The sequence below is a fragment of the Marmota monax genome, unplaced genomic scaffold (assembly GCF_021218885.2).
Source record: "Marmota monax isolate L192 unplaced genomic scaffold, Marmota_monax_Labrador192_F-V1.1 WCK01_AAM20220418_F8-fsc00038, whole genome shotgun sequence".
Lineage (NCBI taxonomy): Eukaryota > Metazoa > Chordata > Mammalia > Rodentia > Sciuridae > Marmota > Marmota monax.
Window position 1 is genome coordinate 10,569,509 of NW_026692498.1, and position 13,076 is coordinate 10,582,584.

The 13,076-nt window shown below is 43.9% G+C and overlaps 1 pseudogene; it reads left to right on the plus strand.

Moving 5' to 3' along the window:
• Nucleotides 1–3,950: 3,950 nt before the first annotated feature.
• Nucleotides 3,951–5,046, plus strand: LOC124092807 (protein tyrosine phosphatase type IVA 1-like; annotated as a pseudogene).
• Nucleotides 5,047–13,076: the final 8,030 nt, after the last annotated feature.

The following is a 13,076-nucleotide window of genomic DNA, read 5'->3' on the forward strand; positions in this document are numbered from 1 at the left end:
CAGGGGCACTTTACCACTGAGTTGTATCTCCAATCCTTTGTGTTTTTTGTGACTGGGTCTCACTAAGTTGCTTTGGATCTTGCTAAGTTGCTGAGGCTGGCCTCAAATTTGCAAGTCTCCTGCCTCAGCCTCCCAAGTCGCTGGGATTTACAGACTTGCACCACTGCACCCAGCTGTATTTTTACTTCTAGTGGGTGGGATATGGTATCCTTATACTTTTGATTTTTGATCATCATGTGCTTTTTGGCCATTGGTATATCTTCTTTGGGTAACTGTCTATTCAATTCCTTTGCTAATTTTTTTAATTGAATTTCTTTTTATTGTTGAGTTGTAAAAGTTGTTTTTAAATATATATCCTGAATCTCAGACCCTTTTCAGATATATGAATATTTTCCTCTTCTATGGATTGCCTCTTCAATTTCCTGACAGTGATCTCCTTTGTTTTTTTTTTTTTTTTTTTTTTTTAACTTTATAAAGAAAAGAGATTTGCCTGGGCTCATGGTTCTGGAGATCTAAGGTCTGGGGACCACAGCTGTGGTGGCCTCCTTACTAGCAGTCCCAAGGTGGCACAGAGACACAGTGTGTGTGTGTGTATATGTGACAGTAGTGGTCTTTGATGCATAAAAGTTTTAAATTTTAGTGAGATTAACTTTACCTGTTTTTTCTTTTCCTTTAGTTGGTTGATTGTGCTTTTGGTGTCATGTGTAAAAATCCATAGCCAAATTCAAAATCATACACTGTTGTTTTTTTTTTTTTCTAAGAGTTTAATAGTTTTAGCTCTTACATTGATGTCTTGGAACCATTTGAGTCCAACTTCTTTCTTTTGTACCTGAATGTTCAGTTGTCCCAGGGCCATTAATTGGGGAGACTCTTTAGTCTTTCTTAAATGTTTTGGCGCCTTTGTTGAAAAAAAAATCAATCAATTTTAACATATTCAAGTTTAATTCTGGATTCTCAATTGTATCTCATTGATCTACATAACTAACTTGTTGTTGTTGTTTCTGGGGCGTAAACCCAGGGATGCTTTACCACTGAGCTTCATCCCCAGTCCCTTGTAGCTTTTATTTTGGGTCAAGTTCTCACTATGTTGCTGAGGGTCTGGCTAAATTGCTGAGACTGGCCTCGAACTTGAATCCTCTTGCCTCAGCCTCTTGAGTTTCTGGGATTACAGGTGTGCACCACCACACTCGGCTTATATCATCAATTTTTAAGGCATGGGAGAAAGAGTCAAATGAACATGACCCAACTTCTTGGAGAAACAAACATAATAAAGCAAAACAAACAAACAAAAATACACCTCACTGTAGTAGATCGATTCAGGCAGAATTTTGCAGGTTCGTGATAGATTTTTGAGTCAGAAACACCCTATCTGAACTTTGGCCACTGGTCGGCCTGCAGCTTCTACTTTATTGCCAGAGGAGAGGTCTTCTGAACGGCTGGTCATCCACAGGCCGAGAGCTGCTTTTCCTCTTTCAGTGAACTGCCCAAGTCAGAAGCTCAAACTGACTCTCCCAGCCCCCGGCCCAGAGCCTCCTTTCCCTGAGAAGCCGGCAGCCCCACGTCTTGTCAGTGCCCTTCCCATCAAGCTCCCATCATCCTTCCTGAAAGAAAAGACACTGAGGGCAACTGTATGGTCTGGCAAAAGAAAAACCCTTGGTCCCTGGGTGGCAGCAAATGGCAGTGACCAAGGATTGCCAGGAGACATCTGGTGTCCTTGCCCTGAGCCTGGCTCTCCCTTGCTCCATGACCACGGTTTGCAGCCAGCTGGGAGCAGTTTGTCCATCCCCCACCCCCACACCCCTGTCAGGGGACAGAAAAAGCGAGTGCAGTGCTGTGGGCGGGAAGAATTTCAGGGAGTTGGAAGGGGAGTGGGAGGGAGGGGAAGCCGCTGTGGCCCTGAATAGCATCTTTCTTTCCAGTATTTGTTTTTCCTCCAGATTGGTTTAAGGCCCAGCCCAGCTACTGCCTTGGCGGTAGCTGGGGGCTGTTCATCTACCTGACCCAGCTTGGAGAGACCGTGTCCCTTCCTTGTTGGTGGCAGTGTTTAAAGGGACAGAGACAATGGGACCTCTCTTCCTTCACATCGTCAGTTCTCCAAATTATTGCTGGTGGGTCAGTCCTGTCTTAGTGCAGAGAGAGAACGGGGTGGTGACATGGGCCTCTGGCTTGTCCTGGGAAGGTCTTTCTGCCTGTTGTCTGTCCTGCTGTCCCTTCTGGGTGTCCCTAGGGCTGGCTGCTAAAGCAACTGCTCATTTGAGAGTGAGGGAGGAGCCTCAGTCCCAGGCCTCCGGAACCTTCCTGAAACACACCGCGGTGCTGACATGTGGCCCATTCTGCCACTGGCCCAGGGACTCGAGAGCTTTGGCTCAGGGAAGTCGGGCTTGTTCTGGGCCACATGGCAAAGCTGGCTGCCCGGTGGGGCCTGGCCAGTGGGTCTGGGTGTGCCCGTCAGAGCTGAGGTCTAGCTTTCACTTCCTCTGGAAATCCCATGCACTTGACCTCTGAGGCTTCTGCAACGTGTGTCCTCATTCCCTGGGGGGTTTCAGATCACCGGTTTTCTACGATCTTACTTCAGTGAGAGTACACACAAAGTTAGAGCTCCTGACCCAGGAGGGCAAAGGTTGCCACCCCAGCAAGACCCACACCCAGAAACCCAAAACAGGCTGAACCCGTGAGAGAGTTAGAGAATATGCACCTAACGCAGAGTTGGCAACAGGGAGGGATTCGAAGGGTGTCATAGGACCTTGGGCAGGCCTGGGTGGCAGCCTCCCAAGCTTAGTGTCCTCTGAGTTCAGTTGTGTCCACTCTGAGTCACCTCATAGGTGTCCAGTTCCACCTTAAGAGACCCAAAAGGAGAGCTAGGGGTGGCCCTTGCCTTCCAAGGGCACGCAGCAGCCAGGCATGCTCCACCAGGTGGAGGGGGATAAGGAGGACACAACCGGGATCAGTAAGCACCGTGGCCATCCAAGGCAGGACGGGTTAACAGGGAGACTTTCAGAGAAGAAGGTAGGGGGCCCTGGGGAGGGGTGACAGAGGCAAAGGCACCTGTGTAGTGTGTGTGGGGTCATTCTGGGGCAGTAGGAGGCAAAGTTGGAGGCTGCAGGACACTCTAGGAGTCCCTGTCACCAGCTGGTGTGCCCACGCCCCAGTGTTCATGGAATAGCCATTGACTCACAGGAGCCAGCTGCTTATTATCACACCCCCACCCCACCCCCGCGGGGACCAGCTGCAGACAAGGGCTGCACAGATGTGGTCCCCAAGGCCCATCCCCTGGCCTCAAGATGGAATCAGACTGAGGTGGACCTCCAGCTGACAGCAGCTTGGCTGGGCCTCTGTCCCTACCCTTTCCCACTTCCCCTTCCCTTTCCAGTTCTTATCCTGAGATGCTACGACCACAGCCACCCCTTGCCCTGCAGCTGCCACCACCAACGCCGCTTGTATGGCCGCCGCCTCGGGACCGGCTGTATGATTAGGCCACAATCTTCAATGAGTAAACATATTCCTCAGTTCTGTTGTGTTCTTGGTCACACATTTATGGAGTTTCTGAAGGGCAGTGGAGATTACTGCCAGGCACAGCACGACCTCTATGCAGACAAGTGAACTGTAGAAATTCATTACTACTCCACCAAGAAGCCCCCATAAGAGTGGTTAACCTGGACACAGACGTATTGAATTGAAAAATCCACTGAGCATTTTACAAGAGTTCTGACCTGGATGGGGTAAACCTCAGTGCACTTCCTTTCTATTGCCTCGGTATTACTGGATTGAAGAATTGCTGCTTCTTGTTAGGAGGTTCATTTCATTTCCCATTACTCCCAACTTCATACTCAAAGCACTGAGAATATCAAGTGGAGTATATTGAAGTAGACTTCAGTTACTTTGCATCATTTCTGTATTCAATTTTTTAAATTATTTCATAACCCTATTGAGTGTTTTTTAACTAAATTAACATGGCTCGAATGAACCGCCCTGCTCCTGTGGAAGTCACATACAAGAACATGAGATTTCTTAATGCACACAATCCAACCAATGCAACCTTAAACAAATTTATAGAGGAACTTAAGAAGTATGGTGTTACCACAATAGTAAGAGTATGTGAAGCAACCTATGACACTACTCTTGTGGAGAAAGAAGGCATCCATGTTCTTGATTGGCCTTTTGATGATGGTGCACCACCGTCCAACCAATTGTCGATGACTGGTTAAGTCTTGTAAAAATTAAGTTTCGTGAAGAACCTGGTTGTTGTATTGCTGTTCATTGTGTTGCAGGCCTTGGGAGAGCTCCAGTGCTTGCTGCCCTGGCATTGATTGAAGGCGGAACGAAATATGAAGATGCAGTACAATTCATAAGACAAAAGCGGCGTGGAGCCTTTAACAGCAAGCAACTTTTGTATTTGGAGAAGTATCGTCCTAAAATGCGGCTGCGCTTCATAGACTCCAATGGTCATAGAAACAACTGTTGCATTCAATAAAACTCGGGCGCCTGATGCTATTGCCTTGGAAGTGGAACTTAAGACGGGACCTAATTTGTAGTACATATTAGCCAACATGTTGGCGTGGTGAATAAGTCTGATGAAGCTTCCATAGGAGTATTGGAAAGCTGTTTTACCAGGCCACAAGCTTGACAGAATTTCAACCTCTATGTTTGGGTTATGATCAACCTGTTTTGACACTTAGCAAAAGATTCTTGTTGTTCACAATTTAAAATGTGCTTATCATTTGTACCAGTTGACCTTTCCTGAAATCATGCGGTATTGAGTTAATGTCTTTAAATCTATTTCCATGCCAGAATCTTACATAAGAAATTTAGAAAGATTAGGTGCCAAAATACCCAGCACAATACTTGTATATTTTTAGTATCATACAAAACCAAAATTCCAGGAACTAAGAACACTCTAGACCTTATGTGATTTATTCCTTCAGTCATTTCAAACATTGTAGGCCCTATATGATTATTTGCCTGCTCTTTTTATGTTTACATCTCCCACATTCATACCAGTATACATCAGGTTTGCTTTTACCTATTGGGGTTTTTTGTTTTTGTTTGTTTGTTTTTTTCCTTTTACCAAGTCTTACAGCAATTATTTTTATTTAATATCTTTCTTTTTTTTTTTTAGAATTTTTTAATATTTATTTTCAGCGGACACAACGTCTTTGTTTGTATGTGGTGCTGAGGATCGAACCCGGGCCGCACGCATGCCAGGCGAGCGCGCTACTGCTTGAGCCACATCCCCAGCCCCTATTTAATATCTTTCTATAAGTCTTATTTTTTGCTGTTATGGGAAACCTCCATTTCGAAAACCTAAGTTTTTACAGAAGCACATGTCTTTAAGTCTCCAGACAACAAAAAGACTTAATTTAATGTTTGCACTCTGAGGTGCAACTTAACAGGGAGGGCCTGAAAAAAAGAATGGGAGGGGACTATTAAATATTTTTAGTAAAATGTTGCCTTTGTCTCGTGCAGAACCTGTAGAATATATGCTCTTTAATTTAGTAAATATTTTTTAAAAGGTAGAGATGCTCTGTTATTGTAGGTAAAACAATTCTTAATCATAAAGTTCCTGAAATTCTTGTAATTTTTTTCATAATTATCAGAAGTTGTTTACCAACTTTTTGTTTGAAGTGTGATTTTTTTTCTTTTATTCCCAACCTCTTGCAAAAAAAAAAAAAAGAAAAAAGTGGGTTTCTACTGATGAATTGAGCAGACATCTAATATTTTATATGCCTTTTGAGCTGTGTAACTTAATATTTGGATACTTGATAATTTTGTTTTATTATGTAATTGATAAAATGGTGATGTGTATTAATGTTAGTTCAACCATATATTTATACTGTCTGGGAATGTGTGGTTATAGTTCTGCGGGAGAAATAATTTGTCAGTGTTCACCAGCTTGTAAAAACTTAGTGCAAGAGCTTAAACATCTAAATAAATAATGAAATGCATTTATCAAAAAATAAAAATAAAAAATAAAATAAAAATAAAAAATGGCTGGGGTTGTAGCTCAGTGGTTAAGTGACCCTGGATTCAATCCCCAGTATCAAAAAAAAAAAAAGTCCCAGGTGATGGACTCCCATGGTCCTCTCTTCCTCCCAAAATTTGTATTCCTAGCCAGCAGCGCTGAGCACCAGAGGGGTCATTTACTTATGCAGATCCACGACCACTGCTTGAAAAACAAGGCTCCTGCCTCTCTTGATGGTGCCTTCAGTTCTCAGAGCCACAGAGCTCCTTCTCAAAAGAGGAGCAAGAACAGCACATTGACTCTCTTCACTGTGCAGACGCTTTGGGCCCACAATGCAGTGAATTAAGTAGTAAGTCTATATTTATGAGCAGAGGGTCGCCCCACTGATTCTCATGCCCCGGAAGGTTGTGAGCTTGGAATGTTGGCTCCACGGGTCTCTTCCCCAGGGACAGAAGAAGGGTCTCCTTCATCCCGCTCAAAGGGATTCTCCAGAAAAGCGCCCCATCCACTGAGCTTGGATTTGGATATTGCCCATCTCCTTCTCAAGGCCATTTGCTTCAAAGCTTGGTCTCTGCACCCAGAAAAACAAAGGGCTTTGTTGTCAGCCCCAAAACCAGCCCTGCACCTCAAGCTGCAAGTCTTACTCTGGGCCATATTATCTTGGAGAGGCTGTGGGTTGCCTCTGTAGGGAGGTTCCTGAGCAGAGGTTAGCGAAACAATGATTCCTTTGGAGACCAGAGTATAGAATTCAGAAAGAGCCCCCATGGCCTGTGGGAAGTAGATGCATGATCCAGGCACGACCACAAGCCAGGGGGAAAGAATGGATGATCTGGTGCTGGGGCAGGGACTCAAACAAGGGGGGTGCCCCTTATGCTTATGGAGAACCAGGATGCTTCCCAAAGGGACTGGAGGTTTAAATGTGGTGGGGGTGGTGAGACACACCTGTTATCCCAGCAATTCTGGAGGCTGAAGCAGGAGGATTGAAATTTTAAGGCCAGCCTCTGCAATCGAGGGAGACCCTGTTTCTAAATAAAAAAATAAAAAGAACTGAGGATGTGGCTCAGTAGAAGAGCTACACTCAGTGCTAAGAGTCCAATTCCCAGTAAAATAAATAAGATGAAACTTGTATAAGCACTGAAAGAAACCATGGTTAAATTCTATAATTTGGGAGTGGGGAAAACTTTTCTAATTCTGACTCGATATCCAGAAACAAGAAGGGGAAAATGCTTTAACGAACTGAGTTTTGTAGGGAAAAACAACTAATTAAATAAGATTTAAATAAATAAAATGGCAAGGGACTGGCAAAAGAAAATTACAACCTACATCACAGATACCATTTATATATTTAGTATAAAAATATGCTAATATTCTTTGTATATAATGAGCTTCTAATATACACCAAAAGACCAACAACCCAATAGAAAAATGCACTAAAAATAGTAATAGTTTACAAAAAAAGAAAGAAAGGCAAATGCCTCAAAACTGTCTGAAAAGACACCCAACCTTGTTTATGGTAAAAGAAATGCAAATTGCCCCAAAGAACTCTTTCTCACTGATCAGACTGGCCAAAGTCCAAAAAAGTCCAACAAAATCCTCTCTTGTCCTGTCTATGAGAAAACCCCCCTTATTGTCTCCCAGTGCGGGCGGGATGTGAACCTGCACCATGCCTGAGCTTTGCAAGGTCTGCAAACCTGCAGGTGCATTTCCCCGCTGGTCTCCCCATCCTGCTTGTAGGACTCTACCCTAAAGATGCATCACAAACAAGACAGAAAGACTCACACACAGCTACTTATTTGTAACAGCCGAAGCTTGGAAAGAACCCAAACGTCCATCAACAAGGGCCTGGAGAAATAAACAAGAGTCCATCTACACAATGGGGTATTTTGCAGCCAAAAAGAGAACACCGAGGAGCTGCACAGACTAACACAAAGAGATCCCAGGACCCTTTGGGAAAGGAAAAAGACAACGAGGAGGGAAGGATGTATAGGGTACTCAAAAGCAATGGACTATCTAAGAAGGGAAGAGAAAAATACAAATTCTAAAATGCAAATAAATGACGTCTTAGAACTAAAAAAATAAACATGGGTGGTTCCAACAAAAAAAAGAAAGGACAGGGTGGGGAGAAAAGAAGAGACGCGAGATTCCTTTGAACGTATCATGTTTTTATTTGATTTTGACCGTGTACATATTTCATATGATCATAAAGCTCAATTACATTGTTAAAAGAAATTCCTAGGCGTGGGGGTGTAGCTCGGTGGTTGAACTGAACGTGTGCTCCACATCTATGAGGTTCAGGGTTTGATCCCCAGCACCAACCCCCACGGGAAAAAAGAAAAGAAATGAACAAGAATTCTTAAAACTGAAAGCAAAAACAAAGCCGAAGCCCCTCGCTGTGCAGTGACTGGCAGCTGGGTACACAGAGGACTCTTCTAGATGGCTTCGACTACGTGTCCCTAGTGGGACTTGCTACTAGGAAAAAAACCATAAAAACAAAATATTAAGCTGCTTTCAATTATAAAAACTTACTCTAAGTCTGCTGCCCAGGTAGAGAGACAGGTGGATAAGGAACCCTGCAGGCAGGTGTCCTTGAGCCCTGAGATTTGGGGAACAGAACAGGAAAGAAGCAATCCAGATGTAAAAAGCTATGAGATGAAGCAAAAATTCCAGGATTCTGGATTTGAATTAAAAGTCTCAGTATAAATGCATATTTTTTCTTAAAATAGTATTTTTTTAAAAAAAGATCCTATTTTCATCCTCTGAAAAGGCAAAAAGGACTCAAGGGTCAGGGGAAAACAGCCTGCCACTAGATTCAAATGGGGACAATCTGAAACTCAATGCAGTCAATGACCACAGTCAACTGGCAAATGTCAACACAGGAAAAAGACGTGAGTTCATAACGATTTTTAAAAACTCGCTGATCATTTGGGGGGATGCTATGGTTTGGATGAGTATCCCTCAAGGTCTGTACCTTAAAGTCTTGGTCCCCAGGGTGGTAATATTGGAAGGTAAGGCCCAGTGGGAAGGCTGTGGGTCACTGGGTGGGCCCTGGAAGGAGACTGTGGAACCCCAGCCTCTTTCTCTTCCTGCCTGTCTCTTGCTTCCTAGCTCATGAGATGATGGTTTGCTCTGCTACATGCTCTTGTCATGATGTGTCACCCTCACCAGAGACCCAAAGCAAAAGGGCCTTTTGATCTTGGAATTGTTACCTTCAGTCCTGTGAGCCAAAATTAACCTTTTCTCTTTATAATTCAATTGCCTCAGGTATCCCATTATAATAACGGGAAACTGATTACTACAGTGGATACTAGAAAACCAACTTACTATTTGGAAAACAAAGAGGGAAAAAGTCAAAAATTTTTTTCTTAAGAACTATACCTCAGGGGAACCAAATAGCTCACAAAGGGAAGTCCTCTCCATAGAAATATCCCACCTCATAAATAAAGGAAGGAATGATGTGAATTTCATTTGGACATGCTAATAAATTAATAGATCAACAGTTGCTAACAAATAGAAAGACAGACATTGTGTAACTCCTGATAGAAAAACAAAAATACACCTGAAGCCTGACTTTGCCAAAAACTATGTCCAATATATCTGATCAAGTCTCCAGTTTATATGAAATTCAGGAGGCAGAGGAGCATGTTGGAATAATTCCACAAAAATGTAGTCAGCAAGATCCTGAGTGGTACTGGGCACAGGGTCCCACTCCTGTAATCCCAGCAGAAGGATCACAAGTTCTAGGCCAGCCTGGGCAACTTAGAGAGACAGTTTCTCAAAATTAAAAAAAAAAAAAAAAAAATTTAAGGACTGGGGATGTGGCTCAGTGATGGAGTGCCCAGTGCAATGATAATAATAATCCTGATGGGGTTGAGGATCAAGAGAGGAAACACAGGGGGCTGGGTGGGTAGCTCAGCAGTAGAGGGTTCACTTGGCATTTGAAAGAGTTCCATTCCCATCACCAAAGAAAGAAAAGACAGAGTAAAGAGGAGATGTGGGGAAATCTATGAAGAGAGTTTGCAGTGCATATGAGCCAATCACAAATCTTAGTTAGATACCGAGTCAAACGAACATTTAGTTTAGTTTTTTTGTTTGTTTGGTTTTTTTTTAAATGGCATCCGGGTGTTTCCTGTGGTTGGGTTCCAAAAGCAGAGCAGTTCCCTTTTTAGAGACACATTAACAGATGGCATGACATTGTCTGAGATTTGCTTCAGAATAATCCAGGGCCGAAGGTGGGAAGTGGGTAGAGAAGGGAAGGGTATGGGGGTTGATGGCCGTTGAAGCTGTACCCATGGAGACGTGGAAGCTCACTGGGTCATGCTTCCTGGTAAGTTTTAGGAATTCTCCATAGTAACACGGCTTTGAACAATTGTGTGATTCCTTAACCAAAGAAGCAAAAGGTGTGTTCACTGCATACTACAAAACACGGCTGAAGTAAATCACAGAAGACACCTACAAATAAAAAGACGCCCTGGGGTCACGGATTGGAACCTTAACATCCTTAAACTGCCCTTACTACTCAAAGTATCTACAGATTCAAGGCAATAATTACTGAAATCCCAATGGCTTTTTTTTTTGGTAGGGATATAAATTCTAAAATTCACACGGAGAGGGCTGGGGTTGTGGCCCCCTGGTAGAGCGCTTGTCTTGCCCGTGAGAGGCCATGAGTCCCATCCTCAGGCCCACAGGTAAATAAAATAAAGGTATTGTGTCCATCTACAGTTAAAAAAAAATTCACATGGAATCTCAAAGGGCCCTGAATAGCCAAAAACAATCTTGAGAAAGAACCAAGCTGGTGCCCTCACCCTTTCTGATTTCAAAACAAATTCCAAAGCTCTGGTCATCAAAACAGCGTGGTGTTGCCATAAACAGATGGGCCAATGGAATAGAACCGAGAGCCCAGAAATGATCTCTCTCATCTGTGGCCAACTCTGCTTCCCCACTGTGCATCAGCCAAGGACAAGGACAACAAGGACCATCTCTTCAACAAATGGAACTGGGAAAGCTGTATATCTACACACAAAAGAAAGTAGATGAACTCTTATACCACACACACACACACAAATCAACCCAAAATGGACTGAAGACCTTAAGCATGAGGGAGGAAACTATATAATACTCTTCCAAGAAAATGGAGGGAGGTAGGGGGCTTCACTGGAAGGGGCAGTGATTTCTTGGATTTCATTTGTTACCAAAAGCAGAGGTCACAATGACCACAAAAATAGACAAAAGGACTCTATCAGACTTTAAAATGTCTGCACAGCAAAAGAAACAATCCTCAAAGTGAGAAAGCAACCAAAAGGTTGGGAGGAAATATTTGTAAAGCCGCGTATCAGAGAAGAGGTTGGTGTCAAGAACTGATAAAGAATTCCTACTGCAAACTCCCACCACAACCGGATTTTAAAATGGCCTCAGGAGCTGGGTGCAGGAGCCCACACCTATAATTCCTGTGACGGGGAGGGTGGGGCAGGAGGATTGCAAATTCAAGTCTAGCCTGGGCAATTTAGCAAGAGCCTGTCTCCAAATCAAAAACAAAAAGGTCTGGGTGTGTAGCTTAGTGGTAAAGCACCCCCAGGCTCAATCCCCAGGACGTAAATGAATACAAGGTATGGGCTAAGAACTTGAATAGCCATTTCTGCCAAGAAGACACACAAATGGCCGAAGCGTGTGAAAAGATGCCCAACCAAGGCAAATCAAAAATCCAATGAGGGCTGGGGACATAGCTCAGTTGGTAGAGTGCTCGTCTCCCATGCACAAGGCCCTGGGGAGGGAGGGGGGAAGGAAGGAAGGAGATACTGTAAAGGATGATGGAAAAGCTCTCTGTAAACTCAGCAAGCCAAACAACTGTTTACCTGTCTGAGATTTTATTAGCAGGACCATAGCGGCCAGTCGCAGAAGAGAAGGGGGTAGAGAGAGGGGGGGGAGAGGGAGGGAAAGAGAGGGGGGAGAGGGGGAGAGGAGGGAGGGAGAGGGAAAGAGGGGGAGGGGGGAGGGGGAGGGAGGGAGGGGGAGGGGGTAAGAGAGAGTAAGAAAACGAACACGAACAAGGTGTTGATATTTATGGCTTAACACAGGATGAGGAGGAGCAGGGCGAGTGGGCTGTTACTTCTTCATTGGCTGAGAGTTCTCGCCACTTCAGGGACTGGAGGTGCGCCATTCAAAGTTCGCGCCATTCACAGGGATTGGAGGTGACAGTTCGCGGGCCATTCAGTGCATCATGGACCTGAGCTCCCGGAAGAGAAGCCCTCCAGGCGCCGTCTTTACCAACAGATACCACCTTAGACCCATTAGAAAAGCTACTATCAAAAAACAAACAAACAAACAAACAAAAAACAGAAAATAACAAGTATTAATGAGAATGTAGAGAAATTGGGCCAGTCATAGGAGCACATGCCTGTCGTCCCCAGGAGGATCCTTGAAGTCTAAGAGTTCAAGACCAGCCTGGGCCACACAGTGAGCCTCCCTATCAAAAAATGAAAATTGCCAGGAGTGATGGCCACGCCTGTAATCCCAGTGGCTTGGGAGGCTGAGGCAGGAGGATGGTGAGTTCAAAACCAGCCTCAGTAACAGTGAGGTGCTAAGCAACTCAAGACCCTGTCTCTAAATAAAATACAAAATAGGGCTGGGATTGTGGTTCAGTAGTCTCATGCTCCTGAGTTCAATCCCCAGCACCCCACAAAAGATATTTAACAAAAAAGTTTGAGAATAATGAGAAATTATACTTTTGCCCACTGTTGGTAGGTCAGTCCAATGGTGCATTTCGATGAGAAACAACAGAGGTTTCCTGAAAAAATGAAAAGAGAACTACTGTAGGATCCAGCAATCTCACTTCTGAGTTTATGTACAAAAGAAATGAAATCAGAATCACAAAGAGATCATCTGCACTCCTGTGTCTATCGCACCATTACACAGCAGCCAAGTCGTGAAAGCAGCCTAAATGTCTATTGGCAGATGGGGGGAGGGGTGGTGGAGAAAATGTGATATACATACAATGGAATATTATTCAGCCTTCAAAAAGAGGGAACCCTGATGTAAGATACGATATGGATAAACTCTGAAGACATTATGCTAAGAGAAAAAAGCCAGCCGAAACGTACTTACATGAATTATCTAAAGTAAC